The sequence below is a fragment of the Lampetra planeri genome, chromosome 49 (genome assembly GCF_965212315.1).
Source record: "Lampetra planeri chromosome 49, kcLamPlan1.2.h2, whole genome shotgun sequence".
NCBI classification, from domain to species: Eukaryota; Metazoa; Chordata; class Hyperoartia; order Petromyzontiformes; family Petromyzontidae; genus Lampetra; species Lampetra planeri.
In genome coordinates, this window is record NC_136155.1 from 2,513,970 (window position 1) to 2,534,809 (window position 20,840).

Consider the following 20,840-nt stretch of genomic DNA (forward strand, 5'->3'; position numbering starts at 1 on the left):
TTCTTTCGGTAAAGTCACGTAAAATGGAAATAATAAAATAATAAAAATAAAACATAATAAAATGATTCTCACGACGTTTTAGCCACAACGCAAGCAGCCGTTCTCAGGTGGAGAACAGGTCTGTCGAGAAGACAGACTCTGTCTTCTCGACAGACCTGTTCTCCACAGACTCTGTCTTCTCGACAGACCTGTTCTCCACCTGATAACGGCTGCTTGCGTTGTGGCCGAAACGTCGTGAGAATTATTTTATTATGTTTTATTTTTATTATTTTATTATTTCCATTTTACGTGACTTTACCGAAAGAACCAAGAAGATACGGGGCACCTTTGAGACGCGTGAAAAATTGGCCTGGTTTTTTTTTCATCCACAGCCAGAGGAATGTGGAATTTACGCTGCTGGTTCAGGGCCACCCAATGGAACGCCGCGCCTGCCGCGCATTTGTCCACAACGCGTGTTGGGCCTTTGACCGAGAACTTCCACATTCGCGTTGGCCACCAGCTCAACTCTACTCCACACATGCACGCACGTGCGTTGGAGCGAACTCGCGTCGATGGGGCCTGTCAATGCGGAGCGTCGTGTCGGTACCGGGTCGCTTAAACTGACGTGCGGGGAGGGGGGGGGGTGTCCGGCCAAACCGAGCCGCGACGTTGCAGCGACGTCGACAAGGAGATGCGAATGATGAGCAATGAAGCGGCAAGGCCGTGCGGCGCACGGAGCAGGTGTTGACCCCGACTGCAGGCGATCTCGTCTCCTCCTACCTGCTGGCGTGCCCATCTCATTAGCGGCCGATGGCACGAGCGATGGAAATGATGGAGATGATGATGATTTGGGGGGGGGGGGGGAGCAACACTTTTTGTTCTGCAAAACACGTTTTCCTGTACAGGCAAGCCGTGAGCAAATGGCCCTTAAATCTCGATTCTTACTTCGACAAGTTATTCGTGCCGCATCGCTCGGATAGAAAAAAAACGAATCGTTCGATTGGAAATAAAAAATGGCAAGGCAGCTGTGACGGTGAGCTTCGACAATGGTCCATACGTCGGTGCCGATTGGTAGCCGGAGTTGCTCGCGTCGGTCACAGGGGGTAACCACAAGCCGTCCTTGAGTAAAAGGGTAAAGGCACAGCCATGCAATGCCCTGCTCGCGCCACCGCTGGCAGGCAGAAGGGCCTCTACTCGAGGCGGCTCGAGGGAGCCTCGCTGGCGATGTGAGCGCGGCCTCCTCGTCCACGCTAGGAGAGGACTCCTCACGACCTCTGGATTGCAAGCCCAGGGTGCTAACCGTGCCATCACGGCAGCGTTCCTTTTGGTGATGTTTTCCGAATAATATTCGACAGCCATTCGTCAACCCACTGCCGAATGAACGCCTCCCAGTGCCAGCTTAATCACGGGGGTTGCTTGGCCAAACCTCAACATTCTGGTCTGTGCGAATTCGTGAAGCCGAGGGAAGATCCAGAGTTTGCGTGTGATGAGCCAAATATACTGCCGACGATAAGATGCACTCCCGGAAGGGCACGTGGCGCACCACGGGTTGTTTACCGAACGCGTCTGCTTTTGTTTCGATCTCGTGGGGAGATGGCAAACTCGGTTTGGACGTGAGGCGGTGTTGTAATGAGCTGCAGAAATCCCTTTTGGGGCTAGAGGGGGATGTGTCGGGTGGGAGGGGACGCTTCCTCGTGATGAACGCAGAGCGGTGGGACGGAGCTTCTACCCGGAGTGAGCAACGCGGCCCTCGTGAGTTGCCCCCCCGGGGTCCTCCGGCACACGTGACCGTACGCGTCACACAGAGCTCCGTCGCGTCGAGCCGAGGACGGCCACGTGGTTCTCGACGACTTCAACCACGAGGGGCGAACGTTTGCTCGAAGAAGGAAGTGGGAAGAACAAAGGCTGTGATGCGATTGTTTTAAGGAATGCCATCATTAGTGTGTGTTCTGTTGTTGTTGTTGTGGTTGTTTGTATTTGCTGTGAATTCTGTTGCAAGCGTGCGCGTGTCTGTGGGGAGCGGCGGTGCGGAGGGTTCGCGCACTTACTCAAGAACCCGCTCACCAGAGTTCCATTCCCACCTGTACTGCAGTTATCGTGGCCCCCAATACTACCACGTAACCCCACCTTCGCCAAGCCATCGGCTGGAGGTATTGGATTTCTCAGTCACCGAACGGAGCCCGCATGAAATAAACCGTGCGAACGGCATCGTCCTCGGCACGAGAGGAATCGTCGGAGAAAAGTGAGCGGAATGAAGTCACGCGCCCTCGTGCGCTCGCTGAGTGATGTCTCGAAGGGGCACTTGGGCTTGAAAGTAAACACGCACCTGAGAAACCCGCTGGCCAGCTTGCTTCAGCCAGCTTTGTTTGGCCGTGAAATGAGAGAAGAAGCGAGAAACACGATGGGGGAAGCAAGGACCACAGCCCTGGTGCTTATCAGTTTTATTTTTTTGTTTAAACCCAGACGTTATCTCCCAAACATCACCCAATCCTCCCGCCGTCTATCATCTTTGACAGACGCGAGCTAGCACGCGCACGCAATCCAATTGATGTACGAAGCACACATCACTGCGAATCTCGGCGCCGAAACAAACCAATATTGCACATCAAAGCGTTTGCATATTTTAACCCACGGCCACATCACAAAGCATTGCTGGTGAGAAAATTTGCAGACAGATTTTCGTTTTTTTAAACCAGGGCACTAAAAAAAGAAGAAAAAAAACCCAACCCCGCCGCGGTTATTACCCTCGCGTTTAATCTCTCAAAGAAATGAGGACCCCCCCCCCCCCCCCCGCGTCATTAAAAAATTGAACACAGCATTTCGGCGAGAAGTGAATTTTCATTGGCGAATGGGAGGAGATGAAAAGCCGCGTCGCGGAGTCTATGGAGAGCGGCGCAAACACACGCGGCGCGTTTGTTTGAAGGTCAATATCCGACTTGATGATTATGATGATGATAAAAAAAACCTCGTTGTCATCTTCAAAGGGCCTCGGAGGCGCATGTTAATTTATTGAAAGCGGTACGGATTGACGGCGCTAAATTAGCCCGGAGCCCGATGCCGCGATTGGCAAGTTGGGAGTGGGGGGGGGGGGGTCTTTTGTATTTGCTTCTGAATGGGGGGGGGGAATACAAAAAATCGGAGATCGGAATAGCGATTCGCATTTTGTTCCAAAAACAACAAAAATTAAGTACAACATTTTCTCGCGGGTTCTTAATTTGCCGCGAGTTATAATGTCAATTAGAGCACACGTGGGATGCGCGCGGAATGAGAATGCGCATTGATGAGTTTGTTCGGTTCGAGCCGCTCTCCTGCCACGCGTGTGGGTGCGTCAGCCCGAATACGACATTGACTCTCAGTTTCGTACCACGCCACGTGTACTGAGCCCCAGAAACTCTCTTTCAGGAACATCCTGACCAGTTCTCACCGCAGGAGGCGATCTGGCTGCTGCTGCGGTGTGAACCCGATTGAGTGGCACGCAAGGTGATTATCCAGCAACGCGACGTTTGTGGGCAATGTCAGTGGTATTGCAGTGCGTGAGCTAATGCGAGCAAATCGGGGAGTCCAGAGGAAACTCATGCAGAGCAGAGGGAGAGGACACACACAACTCAACGCAAAGTCGAACTCAGGTCTCCCCATTGGTGCTGTGAGGCGCAAGAGGTTTGGCCACTCCGCTGCTCAGTAAAACACGTGACACCTTGCACGCGTGTACTGTACATTGACCTTCTTTCGCACCGTACGTAGCCGACCGCGCTAATCGGAGGTGCGGGTAAGGACAACAAACTCAATGGGAAAGGGAGTTCTAGAAATGACTCATGTTTGCAGGTATGTTGAACCTCGTACCACACACGGGGTAGAGTGGAACAAAATAACCCCGCTCTGCAAAGAAAAATATCCCCAAGTGCTGTACGCGAGCACCTATGAAGGCCGGCACGGCACACGAAGGGGTGGGTGGCCATCACCACGCCCGGCCGCCTTTGTCTCCCCAGTAGCGATGTTTACACAGAGCAGCACAAGATACTTATTTGAGGCCGAGTCGACCTAAAGAAGGCCCAGGGCCGCTTGAGACATTGTTGGGTTTTAGCTGTGAGTGGGAATCGAACTCGGTTCGCCAGGTCCTTAGAGCTGCGCATTAACTCCTCCGCCACCACTTGTTCCGTACAACGCACACGCGCGCGCACGCGCGAACGTGCGTGTGTGTGCGCGCGTGCGCGCGTGTATAATATATGAACACGTGTCACAGAGGCTCTGCAAATTGAAAAATTGTCTTTCATGCATCGGTGAGGTATAAAAATTAGAATTTTTAAAAAAGTGCTCGAGATATCTATTGAATGTTATCTTTAAAAGCGAGCATATGTAGCCCGACTGGCTCTCCGTCACGATCAGGGGCGAGCCGACCTCCCTCGTGCCTCCGATTAGCACCGTTGGTCACGTACGGTGCGAAAGAAGTTCAACGGATGGGCAAAGCCAAATCCACGGAACGCCCCTGGTGAGGAGCGCGACCTCGGATTTGATTTGGGATGGGATCGGGAGCCGGCGGAGGGAACGGGATCAAGCAGAGGATCGAACTACCTACCCTGGCAGGCGTTAACAAGTCCCACACCTTGTTGGCGAGTTGACCACCGATGTGTCGTGTTTGTAAAGAAGAGGAGAAGTCGTCAGAGTGACCCCGACTCACGTGAGCATTGAAGCGACGCGGTGCTCATCTCCCGTTCGCAGCCTTGAGCTCACGGTGGAAATTCTATATTCCTATGGCGGTGGGAGGGAGACGGCGGCAAGAGAATGTGCGAGTCTCTCCATAAGGAGGGTCACTGTCCACTTTCCCCACGACGTCGAATCGTTTCACCGACCCCGGAAGGGAGGGACGATGATGGGGCTGAGTGGACCCCTCCACCAACAACCGAGTACCGTAAACGGGTATTAAATTCGCCGCTCATCGTTTACGTGGAGATATATTTTTAAAGGTTGAGTAGATTTCCTTTTTTTACATTTTCATGAGACGAAGGACAGAGCGTAGAGGAGGGGGGGGGGGGTAGTGTGAGATGAGAGGGAAGAGGTAGGAGAGTGCGTGGAGGGGAGTAGAGTGAGATGAGAGGGGAGAGGTAGGAGAGTGCGTAGAAGGGAGTGGAGTGAGATGAGAGGGAAGAGGTAGGAGAGTGCGTGGAGGGGATTGGAGTGAGATGAGAGGTGAGAGGTAGGAGAGTGCGTGGAGGGGATTGGAGTGAGATGAGAGGTGAGAGGTAGGAGAGTGCGTGGAGGGGATTGGAGTGAGATGAGAGGTGAGAGGTAGGAGAGTGCGTGGAGGGGATTGGAGTGAGATGAGAGGTGAGAGGTAGGAGAGTGCGTGGAGGGGAGTGGAGTGAGATGAGAGGTAGGAGAGTGCGTGGAGGGGAGTGGAGTGAAATGGGAGTGGAGAGGTAGGAGAGTGCGTGGAAGGGAGTGGAGTAAGATGAGAGGGAAGAGGTAGGAGAGTGCGTGGAGGGGATTGGAGTGAGATGAGAGGTGAGAGGTAGGAGAGTGCGTGGAGGGGAGTAGAGTGAGATGAGAGGGGAGAGGTAGGAGAGTGCGTGGAGGGGAGTGGAGTGAGATGAGAGGTGAGAGGTAGGAGAGTGCGTGGAGGGGAGTAGAGTGAGATGAGAGGGGAGAGGTAGGAGAGTGTGTGGAGGGGAGTGGAGTGAAATGGGAGTGGAGAGGTAGGAGAGTGCGTGGAGAGGACTGGAGTGAGATGAGAGGTGAGAGGTAGGAGAGTGCGTGGAGGGGAGTAGAGTGAGATGAGAGGGGAGAGGTAGGAGAGTGCGTGGAGGGGAGTGGAGTGAGATGAGAGGGGAGAGGTAGGAGAGTGTGTGGAGGGGAGTGGAGTGAGATGAGAGTGGAGAGGTAGTATAGTGCGTGGAGGGGAGTGGAGTGAGATGAGAGGTGAGAGGTAGAAGAGTGCGTGGAGGGGAGTGGAGTGAGATGAGAGGGGAAAGATGGGCAGGATCAAATCCACGGAGGCCCTTGGTGAGGAGTGCGATCTTGAATGTGATTTTGGATGGGATCGGGAGCCCGCAGAAGGATCGGAGGAACCAGCAGTGGCGATGTCCGGCTCCCGTTGGAAGAGGGATTTGGGGGGGTGGGGGGGAGAGTGGAAAGATTTACATCAGCCGAGTGGGAATCACCAAGATTGTACAAACGAGCGGGAACAAACGAACGCACGAGACGTAATAAGCGCTGATTCTTGAATCGAATCGCGGCTCCGGATTCGCGACAGCTGTTTTCGCATCGCCCCGGCTGTGAATCGTTACCACAACACCGCACGCGAACGGACGGGATGAGAGGTGGTGGTTGGTGGGGGGCATGATTGGGGGAGGGGGGGGGCAACGCGACATTGAACACACAGGGAGAAGGGGGGGGAGCGGCCTCGTGTCGCACGTAGGCAACACAGCTGGGTAGGCTTCTGGCTGGCGGCGACTGATGATAATTGTGACTGTGAGTATATTCACACCGTCACACCATCGCCGTGTCACAGCAGTCGCTGACTCCGCGTGACGCCGTCGCCGCCGCGATTACCCATCAGAGATGCCACGCGGTAGCGAAGCGGCTTGACTCATCAGCATCTCCGCCACAGCACTTGCCGGTATACGAATCCGACGATCCACCACCTTGTTTGCCCTATTATAATTGATGGATACAACAACAACAACGATATTTGTTTTAAATTTTGATGTAAAGCTTTCGTGACTGCAGGGATTCATATTCTTGGTTCTTTCGGTAAAGTCACGTAGAAGAAATAGTTGGGGGGCGGGTGGGGGGCGGAGTTAGTAAACATCTCCTCGTCTCGGTCCTCCTAGCGGCGTGAATGTGTGCAGGGCACCCACAGTTGATCGGCAGGCAGCGATTGGTGGGGTAAAGCAAGGCCGAAATTATAATATATATTCAAATAAACTCAAAATGTCCCTCCCAATATATTTCTATAAAATAGATTTCTGTTTATATGATTGTGGTTATGGTTGTAATTTATTAGTCCCTTATCTCTGCCATTACATACAATGAAACAAGAAAAGGTAACAAATAAAAAACAGAGCAATGTAATACAATACACTATTAGGCATTATCGTAAAAAATGAATACAAAGTCTATCCATTGTGTTAGTTAAATGTTTTTATATTTTAGGCAGGAAATTCGTTTTCAAATTTAGATTTTTTTTTTCTGGGGGGGGGACCCCAGACCCCCTGGAAGATTTAGTCCCCCCCAATGTTGACTCCATGGCTACGGCCTTGTGGTAAAGTGTGGGTTCTCCTGCCTTTCGCTACACGCGTGGCCAGCGTGCAAGAGCAAGGCCCCCTTCGAGAGGGCTTCTCCAGAGCTCCTTCAAAGAGTCCACACTGCCAGCAATGTGCCATGAGCGAGCGATCGCAGAGAATACCAACACTTTACCCCCACCACATTCTAACTGTACGCGGCCCCCTAACTCCAACAAGCCGTTGGTGCGATCGCAGTCGGCAAACCTGACACAGGCGGTGGCAATTCCACGGTTCTGTGGCAGAGGCCAGTCCATCCACGCGACCAGCTCTGTTGACATCCCACAGATCGGTTGCTTATTGTAGTGACCTCCCCCCCCCCCCGCGAAACAGAGAGAGAGAGAGAAAGAGAGGGATGATGGACCGGGATTCAATCTCTCAACCCTACGACTGCGAGCCAAGCGCATTCGCCACAGTGACCAGCATGGCTCTTCTGCTATGAGCGCGCTCGCCTTTGATCGGTTCAGCCTGCGCGGGCGAATCTGCTGGCGGATTATATTTCCAGCTGGTGCCCTGCAAAAAGCCCCCCCCCCCCCATACGCTTGAAAGGGTTCCCCCGTGTCACCCACCCCACCCCCACGACCCCTCATGAATATTCATCGTCTCATTTGCATGTTGCGGCGTGTGGGAGGGTGTCGCAACAACGGGCCGCAGACAGCAACTTCCAGCTATGGTGTCCCTGGCAACTCCACGGATCCTCAGAGCCCCCCCCTCCCCCCTTTGTGGGCCCAGCCACTGGCCCACCGCACACATCTGCCAGTCCGTAACTCACCGCTTCCGAGGGAGGCTGCGACAGCCAATAACAAAAAAAACAACTGAATTTCGTGGCCGCAATGAGCCTCACCGCCAGCATGGCCCCCCACTCTCGTGCCCCCCCCCCCCCCCACCAATCAACCCACCCCCAGCTTCCCGTCTGTGCGATTTACAGAGAGGAGACGTGTGGACTTGTTCTCGTGTTTTCGTGCGACAGTTACTGATTGTTTCGTGGTTGCAACCCACTCCCTCCTGGTCGCGGTTTGGAGCAACGCGCTGGGGCATTTGGCTGCTGGGAAAGGCGCTGTTTAAAATATATATTTTATAAATTGTCGTTATTGTCCTACCGTGTTCCGTGTTTTGTTGGACAATGAACTACAGCTTTGCAGCCGTTTCAATTTGTCTAAGAGGAAATGTGTTTTTAGAAGAAAAAAAAACCGGGGCAAAGTCTTTGTTGGGAAGGATAAAGCATGTGCCGTGTTTGTAGAGGGGAGAAAAAAACTTTAAAGCTCATCGTATTCATCCTTCAGTATAAATGAAGATTCTGATTCTGTTCGCCACGGGCAGAGGACAAACATCACGGTCGCCTGTGCAGCCCTGACGATTGCGCCGGTGGTGCCTATCGAGGCTTGCCGGCGACACGACAAAGGGCGAATAGCAGTTTAACACGCAGCAGGCTTTCGCGACCAATATCATTCATAATAAAGGTTTTTGGGTTAGATCGCGTAAGTATAAATGTGTCGTAACCCTCCACCACCCGACACAGCCAATTAGTAATGGATTTGTAACCTAAAACAAAATGCCAATTTTGTACAAATGTGTCGTAACCCTCCACCACCCGACACAGCCGATTAGTAAAGGATTTGTCTCGTAAACAAAATGCCAATTTTGTATAAATGTGTCGTAACCCTCCACCACCCGACACAGCCAATTAGTAATGGATTTGTCTCGTAAACAAAACGCCAATTTTGTAAACGTGACAAATCCCTTACTAATTGGCTGTGTCGGGTGGTGGAGGGTTACGACACATTTATACTTCACCCAAAAAACCTTCATAATTAATTATCACGAGGGTGAATATCATTGACCGCGCCCTCGTTGCAGCTGTGTGGCTTGTTGCGACCTCACACACAAAAACATACGGGAGGGGGGTCTCGGCGAAACGGACGTCGTTCATTTTAATCCAGATGTATTAATCGGTCAATAGTGTTGTTGTTGTTGTTATTGTTGTTGACCAGAGCGCCCATCGCGTTCCCACGTGAGGCTCAACTTCGTAGCTGGGTGGCTGGCCGGGTTCGCTCTCCGCTCGTCCTAGCTGCTACTGCAACAGCAACAGCAATAAAGCGGGCGGCCCACACTTTTACTAAACCGATTAGCAAATGAGGATCTTTAAATTAAACAAGCCCATTAGAAAGTAATTTTCTGAAACGTATTGGAAAGCAATTAAAACCTATTAACGCCGACAATGCAATTAAGATCAATCAAAAATCTGTTTGAAAAGCATTTTGCCTAAAACCTTTTCGGGGGTTACCTTTCAGAAGTCAATTAAGTGGCATTAGTAACCGTATCGTCGCGGTTCGAGCCTAGAGTGGCAGGGAGTGGCACGCGGGTAGAGCAAGGGGCCCTGGTATGTTCTCGGCATCGCAGCCCGCGTGTTTAACAAACAGCTCCGAGCTGCTTTTGTAACAACTTGTCACAGTGCGACCATTCGTACGGAACGCTGGCGCTCAGAGCCGAGGCGTTGTAAGGGATCCCTGGAACGATCGGATCTGAAGGTTGGTTTAAGCCAGATTCTTAAGACTACACGGTGCATGAGTGCGCGTGTGTGTGTGTGCACGCGCGTGTGTGTGTGTGCACGCGTGTGTGTGCACGCGCGTGTGTGTGTGTACGTGTGTGTGTGTGCACGCGTGTGTGTGAGCGTGTGTGCCTGTGTGTGTGGGGAGCGGTAATGTAGTGGTTAGGGCGCTGCGCTATGAACCCGGCGACCCGGTTTCAATTCCCGCTCACGGCCAACACCAGTGACGATAATTTGAACCGGTTCCGGGCCTCCTCTAGGTCGATTCAGCCTCAAATGAGTACCTGGTGCGGTGTGTAAACATTTCCGCTGACGAGACACAGGCGGCCGGGCGTGGTGCTGTCCACCCACCCCCTCGTGTGCCGTTCCGACCTTCATAGGTGCTCGCTAAGAGCACTTGCCCCTACAGTCTGTTAAGGCTATACGGGGGATCTTTGTGTGTGTGTCTGTACAAGCGGGTGTGTGTGTGTGTGTTTGTGTGCACGTGCGTGTGTGCGTGTCTCCGCTGCGCTGTAAGTCCGCTTCTGTTCTCGTGTTGACAGACGGACAATTAAGCCGCCCCATATGACGGAGCTCTCTCCGCCTTAGCCGATATTGGCACCAAGATCGCACGATAACATTTTTGTGATTTTTATTTCTCCTCTCTCTCCCTCCCTTTCGTTTTCTAATGTTCATTACCTATTGTTGGGCAGCATTACTACATTCGCGGCCTTCGACGACACACTCCCAGTGTTGTGAATGGATTAAACACCCCTAATGTTCAACTAATTAGGAACGCTGATGGGCAATCTGGAGTGCGGGCTAACGCCACTATCGGCACATAATCGTCCTCATTGCTGCCACGCTTTTGGACTCCTCCTGTCCATGGTGGGGGCCTGCTTCGTCGGACAAGTAGAAATTGTACCACGGACAATCTCATTCGTAGTGCTCTATTCCATTCTGTTATAATACAATAAAAAACATTAATGACATATTGACGGTTAGATTTAAAGCCAAACTCATTATATTGACTGAAATAAATTTAAAACAAAAATCCTCAGCAATTCAATATGAATCTGAGACGTGGGCTATCAATTAAAGTGAATCTTTTGGTATAAAAATTGGCTTTGTAGAAAATTATGTTTCTAAAAATAGCGTAGATATAATCAAAAAGCCTCGAGTCAATAAGCACGATACTCTATCATTGCGGAGTTACACGCGATGCTCATCTGTGAAATTTTTCCATCTCCCATTCCTCAAATGTGAGACGCAAAACATATGGAGTTTCCCCCCCGCCCCCCCTCCCACCCAAGTACAAACAACTCAATAATCGGCCGGTAACACGTTCATATACAGAGGACCGCAGAGCTTGGTGTGGAATTTGGCACGGGCTCGTCTGTGGTTCTTCCTCCTCGCGCCCCTGAGTTTGTCTCTCTGGTTGTGAGCGAAGATCAAATCCCGCGCGACGCCACGTTTTCAAATTGCCAATATTATTAACAGATTATATTATCAATAGATAATGGTGCATCTGATACACAGCATTGTCGGGTGTCCCTTACACGCAAACCTCTCCTTGATAAAAGAGCTATATATCTGAAGAATGGGTGCTTACCCGGTTTAATAATAACATAAAAACTTCCGTTCGTTAATAAGTTAATATTAGATTACTTAGGATCGGATGGGAATTACACTGGACGACGGGGCGAGGAGGTCGTGGATGAGAGGACGTATGCTGGTTAAACTGTGGCTTGGAGCAGGGAATGTGACGGCTAGGAGGGAGGTGGGATAGTGGTTGAGAATGGCGGGGGGGGGAGGCGTAGAGTGAAGGAAAGTGAATGGAACGCGTCCGAGAGTACGTCACCCTTGGAAATGGAGCGAGAGAATCGGCTCGTGTGTTGCGGGTGCTGGGTCGTTTTTTCATCGCAGAAGCGCGAGTGATGGGAACGACTTGGGGAGGCATTTATCAAAGCAATGGATTGACCACGGCTGCTGATGACGACGATGATGACTGGAGTTTAGAATAACCCTAATGTCAAGCTGGTCAGACATAATGTGTTTCATTGTCTATTTCTGTCACCGTATGTTAACTGCTGCTCAAACAGCTGTGGAAGAGAGGTCAACACAGAGTGAGGATGGCCGTGAGTGCAATTCCCAGTTCGGAGCCGACTTAGCCCATCATCATTCAGGGTCGATAAAAACGAGCACGGCTTTGCATGAATTGAACAGTTGTTGTCCTGTGGACAGGCTGACCCCCGACCAAAGGATGTGGAAATTCCACTTTTGGATCAACACTGAAAGATCGTAACCTTATCGTGGTGGTGGGGTTTGTGTGTTTCAATGACCCTCAGAACCATGTCGCCTGAAGTCTTGTACTCCTGGTAGGGTCACCCTTCGCGAACAGGTCTGGGCGGAGGTTCCAGACAAATAACGGTCCAATAAAAAGCCCCTCATGAATGGTCCTGGAACAATGGACGAGCACTTTTCCCTCTCACAGATATTTGATGGGTCATGTGAGTCTGCTTCTCTAGTCTATCTCTGCTTTGTAGACTTGGAGAAAGCATATAACCATGCTTCCCGCAATGTCTTGTGGGAGTTGCTGTGGGAGTATGATATACTATGCACTATCCGGTCCCTCTATTCCCGGAGTGAGAGGTGTATCCACATTCTTGGTGGTATTAGACTCTACCAAGGGTGCGTCTTTTTTAAATCCTTTATATTAAGTTCGCTTGCTTGCGTGCTTGCTTGCTTGCGTGCTTGCTTGCTTGCTTACGACCGTGCAAATCTTTCGGTCGTTTTTTAACCCACTTCCCGTGATCCAATCGAGCTGACATTTTCCACACAGACTCGTTGTGCGAGACAATTAATGTTCGTGAAAAAAAATTCCCAAAATTTTACACTGTTTAGGGAAAACAAATTAAATATTTAATTACCAATTGCTTAATACTGGCAGACAATCATCTGACCCATAGGTGGCAGCCATTTCAAGCCAGAGGACGAGAAGACTCTAGCCGCCACGCATATAAAGGATTTATAGTGAAAAACTTTGTTTTTACGGGTTTAATTGTTTAATCCTTTATATTAAGTTCGCTTGCTTGCTTAGGACCGTGTAAATCTTTCGGTCGTTTTTTAACCCACTTCCCGTGATCCAATCGAGCTGACATTTTGCACACAGACTCGTTGTGCGTGACAATGTATTTTCGTGAAAAAAATTTTTCCAAAATTTTACACTGTTTAGGGAAAAAAATTAAAATATTTAATTACCAATTGCTTAATGCTGCCAGACAATCTGACCCATAGGTGGCAGCCATCTCAAGCCAGAGGACGAGAGGACTCTAGCCGCCCCGATGCCACGCATACAAAGGATTTATAGTGAAAAACTTTGTTTTTACGGGGTTACCTCTTTCCACTCCTGTTTGTGATTTTCATGGACAGGATATCAAGGCTCAGCCAAGGTATGGAGAGTATCCAGTATGGAGGTATAGAGGTGGCCTCTTTGCCTCGTCAGTCTGTGATCTCCAGCCTGCACTTGAACGGTTTAATGCCGAGTGTGAAGCGGCTGGGATTAGGATCAGCACCTCCAAATCTGAGGTCGTGGTTCACTCGCGGGAGACGATGGATTGTGCTCTCCAGGTGAGGGGGGAACAGCTGCCCTTAGTGGAGGAGTTTAAGCACCTCGGGGTTTCTTTCACGAGTTATGGTAAGTGAAAGCGGGGGATCCTCTGGTGGATCGGTGCGACGTCTGCGGTGTTGCGGGCACTGCACCGTTCCGTGGTAGTGAAGTGGGAGCTGAGTTCTCGAACAAAGCTCTCGGTTTACAGGTCGATCTACATTCCCACCTATGGTCATGAGCTTTTGCTAATGATCAAAAGGATGAGATCGAAAGAACAACAGGCCGAAATGAGGTTTTTCTCCGCAGGGTTGCCGGGCTCACTCTCCGTGATCGGGTGAGGCGCTCGGTAATCCAGAAGAGCCTCAGAGCCGAGATGCTGCTCCTCCGAATCGAGAGGAGCCAGCAGCACGTCCCACTGGATGACGACCCAGGAGCCGGCCCAAGACACGCTGGTGGGACTATGTCACTCGGCTGGCCTGGGAACGCCTGGGAATTCACCAGGAAGAGCTGAAGTCTGAGTCTTGTCGCCAGGGAAAGGAAAGTCTGGACCGACCTACTCAACATGCTGCAGCCGCGACCCTCACCAGGACAAGCGCACTGAGAAACGAACGAACGATCAGCACTGCCAATGGAGAAGAGTATTGGGCAACGCTTATTTGAGTAGGAAGACTATTTGTAAATGTTGTGGGTTCACTCTCGAACACACCGGTGTGCTGGACTAGTAACGTATCGCGATGTTTTGTTGACGTGACAAACATTACTAATTGGCTGTGTCGGGTGGTGGCGGGTTTAACGACACAAACCCCACCACCCCCTCTATTATGAAGAGTATTTGGCTTTGGCATATGGGGCATATCATCATCATCGTCGTCATCACCATCAGCAGCGGCAGCTTAACAATAGGATCGAGCGCCTATTACGCCTGAGCGCCTCTGAGCACTTTACACGCGACGAGTGAATTGCGCTCGAAAGGGCACCCCCAGCAGCAGCTGTCCCTGTGCAGTACGACGTGACGAATGTGCGAACGGCATTGTCCTGGAGAATTCGACACTGGTGCGAGTTGCGAATGATGGCAAGGGGTTTTCTTTTTGCTTCCATTGTGTGAAGGAGACGGCGTGTAGTTTATATTAAACAAAAGATTGTTCTGGTTAATGCCGCACCACAGTGTTAACCAGGGCAACGTGCCAGAGTCGGACCAGGCGACATACCGAAACAAGCTGCCACTGGGCCATGTTCGACGCGCCCCGATCCACTGCTGGATGAAGGCTGTCTCAAGCCATCGTCAGAGTGGTGGGGGGGGGGGGGGTTACGTTCCGTGCGCTCTTGTTGGGGGCGCGCGAGAGCGTAAGCGGTGGATCTGTCCCTGGGGGACTGAAACGTTGAGTGGCCAAGCGGAACCGCATCAAACACGGCCTCGAACACAACCAAAAAAACCACCCCGGATTGGGTTATTTTTTTTTTAGTTAGGCCACGTAATGATGTGGCATAATTTGTGTCATGAATCCTTCCGCCACCCGACATTGCCAAAACAAATTTACCTGTCACATGCATCAATAAGCCTCCGCCGGAGAGAGAAAGTCAGGATGTTCGAGCGAGAGCGGCTTATTAATTTGCGTGGTTCCGCGTGAGATGAATTGTGGCACTCCTGGCAAACGCAATCACGTGAATCACATGCACCTTTGCATTCTCACCCAGCACACTTGCTTTACACACACTGGCATTATACACACTTGATTTATACACAATTGCCTAATACACAATTGCTTTATACACACTTGCTTTACACACACTTACATTATACACAATTGCTTTACACACACTTGCATAATGCACACTCGATTTATACACAATTGCTTAATACACAATTGCTTTATGCACAATTGCATTATACACATTTACTTTATACATAATTACTTTATACACAGTGTACTTATACACAATTACTTTATACAAACTTACATTATGCACACTTTCTTTATACACAATTGATTTATACACGATTACGTTATACACAATTTCATTATCAATAATTTCTTTATACACAATTGATTTATACACAATTTTATTATACACACACTTGCTTTACACACAATTGCAATATACACAATTGCCTCATTTCTCAACACAATAAACGTACGTCACGTCCGCTTGATGGATTTTTGCCCTGCAAAGAATGGCTCACCATCGCATTCGTCCCAAACGGCATCTGATGGTTATCACAGCTTGACAAATTATCCGCTGTTTACTTTAAATTAAAAAAAAACCACACAACTTGTGTATATGTGCGTATAAGAATAATTTCCATGAAACTGACGAAACATTACTTTGAGGATATTCATTTCCCGCACATTGGTGCAAATGAAATTACGGTAAGGTGATATTTCATCCACTTTCGTAATAACAAGCCCGAATATTTCTCTCTCTCTCTCTCTGTCTCTACATGCCTGTGCATAATTAATCACGCGCGCTCACTCTCACGCTCAGAGGATCATTGTGATTGTGACAAAGACGAAGATTAATTGGCGCTCATTTTCCTGCAGACGCGCAATTTACGGAATTGTGACTGGCAAGAACCAGCAAGAGACGCACGTAAAAAGACCACGTGATTCTGGTGCAATATATATAATGCCTTCTAGGGAGGCTTTTATTTTTTTTTCTCGTGACTTTTTAACAATTTTAGCTCGGGTTACATTAGCATAGCCACTTCCGTACCCAGTTACACGGTAATCTCTCACATTAACATCACTAGACCCAGCCACTCTTTTATAACCCTTGGGCTACACCCATTTCAAACCTTTTAAACAGTCTGCATCGGCAGCAGGCCATGCTTTCCCACCTGATGACGGACGCTTGTGTTGCGCCCGAAACGTCGTGATTTATTTTGTTGTATTTTCTACCTACGTGACTTTACCCAAAGAGCCAAAGAGTATGGATTCCTGCAGTCACGAAAGCTTCAAATCAAGATTTTCTCGGGTTGCCCGATTGTGCCATCACGCGGGACGAGGAATCCATGCAGATCTCCGGCAGGGCAAGAGCAACCACCCTCCGTGTTCGAGAACGGCCCACATAAGTGGATATCACAGAGCCACCGCTGAGATCCCTTGCCTTCAAATTGACCTCTTCATCCACATAGCGATGGACAGCCCTTGTCTAACCGCGCTCGCTTTTGCAATGACAATAATGTTTGTCGCGTGAGCGAAACTGGGTTACGTTAATCGTCAGAGCTCGGAAATTCGAGACAAATTGAATGCGGGACCAAATTTAATGCGATGTGTCATTGGTGACCGGGCTGTGACCATACACTCGCTACACTTGAGAACTCGGTTTTATTACAGGCGTCTGAGACCCAGAATTGAACCTAGGAACATCAGCAGTGCCGGCATCAGCACTTTGACCTGAACGACAAGTACACATCGTTGTATTGTACTGTGCTCCTAATATCTATGCTCCCTGCCTTCACTAACCCGCAACGACCGGGGCGAAGAACGGCCAAACATCGTGGCGTGGAACAAAAACCTCGTCCAGCAGTGGACTGACATGAGGTCAGCACGTGTGCACGTGTGCACGTGCACACTGCACAAAGCAATATGATTTGGTCGAGTGGAAAAAATAATCGCGGCGATTTCCTGGGGTTGACCCCAGCCTCTCTCTCTTCTGGGGTGCTACCTCGGTGACTCTCTGAGCCATCGAGCCGACCGTGAGGCCACGTGCAGTGGCTCGGGTTGGACACGCTTGGAACCGATGCCCCGATGCGTCGCAGCGGCGGGCGCGCTAATGAGGACACACCTAAGGGGGGAGGTCGTATGCCTCCTAAGTCCTGTTGACAGCTCCCCGGACCTGTACATGGCTCTCTATCACACGTGGAGATGCAGGGAAAGCCACTTAGCGATGAAAGTCGTCGAGCTGCTACGGTTTCCTCTGTGGGACTCCCACGAGCCCCCCTCCCCCACTGCACCCCCCCCCTGGCTTTAACCCTCAACGTGAATTGGGCACGACCATTGTTTCAACTCCTCCACACCGTGTTAAAGCACCACTACTGTAGGTCACAACAACTCGCTCATTAGCTCACCTACCCACTCATCCACTCAGCCACTCACCTAACCACTGACCCAGCCACTAAACCACTCACCTACTCACTCACCCACCCACGCAACCACTCACCTACCCACTGACCCAGCCACTAAACCACTCACCTACTCACTCACCTACCCACTCACCACTCACCTACCCACTCACCCACCCGCTCACCACACCGCAGGTCACACCACTTCTATGTCTGCTTCTTCCCTCCCACTGCTCCACTTTGGAATCCCCTCGTCCCACCATCATCATCATTGTCTCGTTGACTTCGCTCAATAAAAAAAACCTGTTAAACCCTTACCGATTACGACTTTGACAGAGCTCTTCGTTGCTAGATTCTTGACGATGTTGGGGCTTTGGGTCTGTGCTCAGCAACCTTGACGTTGAGTTTCCGTTGAAGGAACTGACTGCGTTACGTTGAGCACCTTCAATCAATCGATCGATGGCGCCATCTCTTCCGAGCATCGCTCTTTACGCCTTCGCCATTCGTATCGAACATTCGGTGTTGATCTTCCTCGCGATTGGCGAACTCTTAAAAAAAATCGTAATGGAGGTTTTTATTTTGGGGGGGGGGGGGGGGGGAGGGGTTAGAACACGTGAAAAAAAATGTGTCGTTAAACCCGCCACCACCCGACACAGCCAATTAGCAAGGCTTGTCGCGTAAACAGAACGCGTGCGCCAAGTCGTTACTGGCTCGGCAAACGCCGGTTGTGCGTTGGAGAGTAAACCCGCGACAACATTTACATTCCGAATACCGTGACGTTTCGCCGGTAGTTACAACAACGAGCATCATCAGGCGACAGCCAGGCATTATGGATCAATCCTCGGTCTTAAATAGACGGGGGGGGGCGGGGGGGGGGATAAATGTGATGTAGTCACTTGCGAAACAATCATGCGCGAAGACCAGAGGGATGGCAGGGTTAAAAGTTCGTCCCAACGTCCAAACTTCAGAGCTTTCTCCTTTCATTTCCCACTCCAAGCTGCTGGTCCCGTTGCCCTGCTCCTGAACCCAACTGCAGTAGCAGCAGCAGCAGCCGTAGCGCCTCTCGATCCTGCAGGCAAAGCGGCATCGCAAGCGCCACAAACGTGACCGTTGTCAGCGCGCGGCGAGAGACAATGTCGCTACCCCAATTCACTTCTGGGCCACGTGTAGCGTGCGCTACGAGGCCAGAGGCGTAGCTAGGATATTTTGCGCCCGGGGACGAACTATAAAATTGGCGCCCCCCCCCCCCCCCTTTAATCACATTTTCCTATTACATCGAATAAGGAATAACAATTTAAATTGTAATGAAACATTGTATTTAAAGAAGCAAATTTATATAAATTATATTACATGGCTCACTCAGTCACTGTCGTAGACTGGTTGACATAGTCTACAAAAGATTCATTTTTCTTGATTTCACTGTCGCAAACTGGTCAATCACGTAATCAAAATCAGTTTTTTCCAATGTTTCTCTTTCAACGCTAAGAAGAGCAAGATCGCTGAGACGATCTTGTCCCATTGAAGCTGCAAATACGACAAAATAAGTTTCAATTTGCTGAACGACCGCTCACAGCGTGCAATTGAAACTGTTATTGTTAAGTTTAACACGTAGCAGGCTTTCGCGACCAATATTATTCATAATCAACGTTTTTTTGGGTTTAGATCGCGTTATTTATAAATCTGTCGTAACCCTCCACCACCCGCCACGGCCAATCAGTAAAAAAGTGTCACGTTGACAAAAGACAAATTAGTTCACTGCTTTAGCCCACCGGTGTGTTGAAGCGCGAAACCACAACATTTACAATTTGAGTACGACGTTTCGCTGGTAATTGCATCCAGCATCATCGGGAGACACAGCAGAGCCTCACCATTCTGGCCAATTGCCCGATGATGCTGGATGCAATTACCAGCGAAACGTCGTACTCAAAAATTGTAAATGTTGTGGTTTCACGCTTCAACACACCGGTGGGCTAAAGCAGTGAACTAATTTGTCTTTTGTCAACGTGACACTTTTTTACTGATTGGCCGTGTCGGGTGGTGGAGGGTTACGACACATTTATAAATAACGCGATCTAAACCCAAAAAACGTTGATTATGTTATTGTTAATAAAAATTTGCAGTGAAATTCGCAAATTCGGAAATATGTCGTCTCCATAAAACACAATAAAACTAAGAAGATCCAAAGGAGTTTCTGGTAGAACTTCATTCCGGTTACTGAGCAGCATTTTGCAATCACCAATTTCTGTGAAAAGTTCGTGGCCATTGATGTCGGTGTCATGGAAATTTCCAAAATCTGTGCAATTTCGACGAATTGCATCGACATCTGTGTCGGATAGAAGAGTTTTGACGTCCAGCAAAAATCCAAATTTTGTGTTCAGGTTTTTTAGTCGTAAAAACCGTGTTGACATCTCCTGTTGAAGTCGATCAAATACGCTCTTCATAACGCGCACAATTTCTTCTTCTGCTGAAAGTCCTGCATTTCTTGCCAGTTCTCCTGGCATCTTCCGACGTCGCCTAATTCTTCTGTCCACATCGATCCCCCAGGCTGTGCATCTTGTTTTTGAGTTTTCTACAGCAACTTGGCTCAAATCATCACGAAGCTTGACAAATTCATGCTCCAAAGATGTAAGATCAGTTGTTGCTTCCTTGAAATTCATAGTAGGATCCTGTAAGCGCTTCTGAACACGATCAATTTTTCCAAGAATGACATTCCAGGAATGTAATAAAACTATGAAGTTAAAATTTAATACGCATGCCTGTAACTGTTCTGCATCACTTCTGGTTTCAGGCGTCATAGTTATATCATCCGATAATTTGTCTAGCAGCCCTACTAGTTCATACAGTCCTTCATAGATAGCTTTAACAGCTACTGATCGTGCACTCCAGCGTGTTTCAGGCCGTCGTAGTTTCTGCCACCAAAAAACAGGCCAGTGACTAAGGCTGAAAGACTGCGCCTGTCTGTTGTTTGGGGCGTTCTTCCATGTAAGTTCTTAATAGGCACGCGTACCAAAATGTAATTACATGACATGTAGGCTGTGTGTGGCGGGATATATAAACTTTTAGGTTGAGGTGCAGATTTGTGCAGTAATTTCAGGCTGCCGCGACCGCCGTAATAAGTTATAATGTAACGTTGTAAGCCTCATTTTGGCGCCCCTTTACCTTGGCGCCCGGGGACATATGTACCCCCCTGCCCCCCCTAGCTACGCCTCTGTACGAAGCAGACGCATTCCCGACTCGCTGTCAATGTCCACTGCGATGTGGGTATCCGGCTCGCGGGATTAATGTTGTGTGTGTGTGTGTATATCAAGCGGTGATTCTCTATGGGGTTTATAGAACGACTGGCGCGACGTGAGGGCACCTTGAAGGGTCGTTCAAATATTACGC